Source organism: Panthera leo, chromosome D1 (genome assembly GCF_018350215.1).
Source record: "Panthera leo isolate Ple1 chromosome D1, P.leo_Ple1_pat1.1, whole genome shotgun sequence".
Lineage (NCBI taxonomy): Eukaryota > Metazoa > Chordata > Mammalia > Carnivora > Felidae > Panthera > Panthera leo.
Window position 1 is genome coordinate 85073579 of NC_056688.1, and position 2649 is coordinate 85076227.

Consider the following 2649-nt stretch of genomic DNA (forward strand, 5'->3'; position numbering starts at 1 on the left):
CAAAGATCAGCTGTCCCTCTGTCACTTCATTCTTCTTCTGGCTCCCAATGGAGTTCATTAGGAACTCAATCTCAAGTCTAAAATTCAATCAAAACCCATCCTCACAGGCCCAAGCGAAGGACACCAAATGAACAAATTCATAAGGCAAAACAAAGCCCTCACTCAGTCTTCCGAACAGTAAGTTTACCATCCCTTTGGTGGTTGTGGAAGCATGGTGCAGCCACCAGCTAGGTGGGAAATGCTGAGGGAAGTTGGTGATTCAAGCCCTGTGGATGGGGGTTGGAGGTTAGCAGGAGGGCTAGATGGAAATCCTGGACACCCTCCGGAAATGCCAGAGTGAGGGCCAGCAGTGCTTCTCCAGATGGGCAACCGAGAAAGCTTAAAATGCTGAGTCAAACTAAAAATGGGAAATGTGACCACAGAGGCTGTTTTTGACAAAGCTCTTTTCTTGTCTCAGCCTCATGGGAAACATGCTCCCTTGGAAACCATTGGAGTAGTCGATGCCTTTCCTGCACTTCTCAAGGCACATGCATGACATTTGCCCTGGATGCAGCTGGAATCCATCCTTTATGGCATAGTTTATTCCTCGATGCCATTGTCTGCTGGGAGATTGCCCAGATCCTGAAAGTGTGCAAGCAATACTTTTCAATTACTGTGCAGTCCTTCTGACATGCTGTGTGGCCTTCACCAATTTGCTGCACATTCTGTCTTGATAGTACCCACAAAGTAGGCTTCTTGATAGTGTGGATAAAGTAATTTCTCTATTTTGTTGCCCAGAACTCTTTTTGTAGGCTCAACTTATCAATGGATCAATGCAGATCAGAATATAGGAGAGAGACCACCTGAGTGGTCTCCAATAGAAGACGATGGGAATTAAATGGAGAAATGTGGATAGGGCCTCTGTAATGTGCCTTGGCTAGCAGAGACTCTGCTCAACAAAGGGAAAGATATGGCTAGATCAGAGAAATCCATCAATCAGATCAGCATGAATGACTCTGCTAGGTATACCTAATGCCCTTCTTCCCCTTAATGCGGTTGGTTAATTTTTCTTGGAGAACACTCACATTATGAATGCTATTTCCAAGCATTATGCTCAAGACTTTAAATATATGGCCTTACTTTTGACTTTTGGCTCAAGGTGGCAAAGGTGTAACTGTCTTTAGTTGCCCCAAATCCAGGCTCATCCAACACCAGCTGCTTCCACCATGCCACCTAAGGTCAACTCCAATGAGATAAAAATTATATACCTGAGTTGGACTAGTGGGGAAGTTGGTGCCATGTCTGCCTGGCCCTAAAGATCAGTCCCCTGGGTCTGTCTTGAAAAGAGTTTGGTGATGACATTGCCAAGACAACCAGTAATTGGATGGGTCTGAGGATTATAGTGAAACTGACCATTCAAAACAGGTCTAGATTGAAGTGGGACCTTCTGCTTCTACCCTGATTATCAAAGCCTTCAAGGAACTGCCAAGGGACAGAAAGAAGAAGAAAAACATTAAGCACAGTGGAAACATCACTTTTAATAAGATTATCAACATTGCCTGACAGATGTGACACTGATCTTTAGCCAGAGAACTTTATGGAACTATTAAAGAGATCTTGGGGGCTGCCTAATGTGTGGGATGCAATGTCAATGACCTCCCCCTCATGACACAGAAGATATGAATAGTGGTGCAGTGGAATGCCCAGCTAGTTAAGAACTACAAAGGAAAATATTTCAGTGAAAGATCATTTGACGACCTAAGCAAGTAAATAAATAAATAAATGACCTTATTTAATCCCCATGATAATAACATAAAGTTGATGCAATTTTCTTTCTTTTTCAGATGAAAGAATCAATACTCAGGCTTGAAGAACTTTGGTAGAAGCTGGAATTCAAACACAGGCCTGGGTAAATCTAAGTCCCACGTTTTCAATGACATTGCTGTCAATCTTGGTTTCTAGAAATAGAAAATCTGCCTTCTTCTTTCTGCAGCTTGGAGTGGTTTCTTAGTAGTGAGGATGCCACAAACAGCCTCAGAAAAACAGAGGGTATTTGGTCATTTTTTATAGTTTTGCATACTTAACAATATATAACTTTCTTATTAAATTTCTATAAACCTGTATTGCTTCAAGACAAAGTTATTTCTCCCTGTTCTGACCCATCTCATGTATCATGACCAGAAGAGTCTGGTTTAGTTACTTCTCTGCTTGGGAACCTCGTAATACCTCCTAGTGGTCCCCAGGGCCATGGCAACAATTGGATATCCAAAGCTGGCCACACCCTGCTTTTTCAGGCTGACTTCCTGTTGCTGTAGTCCCACCTTGGGGGTTCAACTGTGCTGTGCAGATATCTACAACAATTGGGATTTTAAGCCAGACCATGTCTGTTTTAAATATTTTCTGGGACTGCGCTTATACGAAGTTTGAAAAGTTCTTCTCTCATTCAACTACACCCCAGTTCACTCACCTGAATGAATGAATCTCCCTACTCCACATCTCAGCTCAAGCTCATCTTTCTCCTGAACTGCTCTTCCTGCCAACACTGCCTTTGATATCTCATGAGTCCTTCAAGGCCTGGTTGAAATGTCCTTGCCTCCCTGTCCTTTATGTATTTCCAAAGCTCTTCACTCACAATGCTCTTGTAGAACTCACCACACCAAACCTTGTGGT

General features: G+C 42.9%; 1 pseudogene; it reads left to right on the forward strand.

Annotated features, from left to right (window-relative positions):
• The first annotated feature begins 1175 nt into the window (after window positions 1–1175).
• LOC122201050 lies at window positions 1176–1694 on the forward strand (annotated as a pseudogene).
• The last annotated feature ends 955 nt before the right edge of the window (window positions 1695–2649 follow it).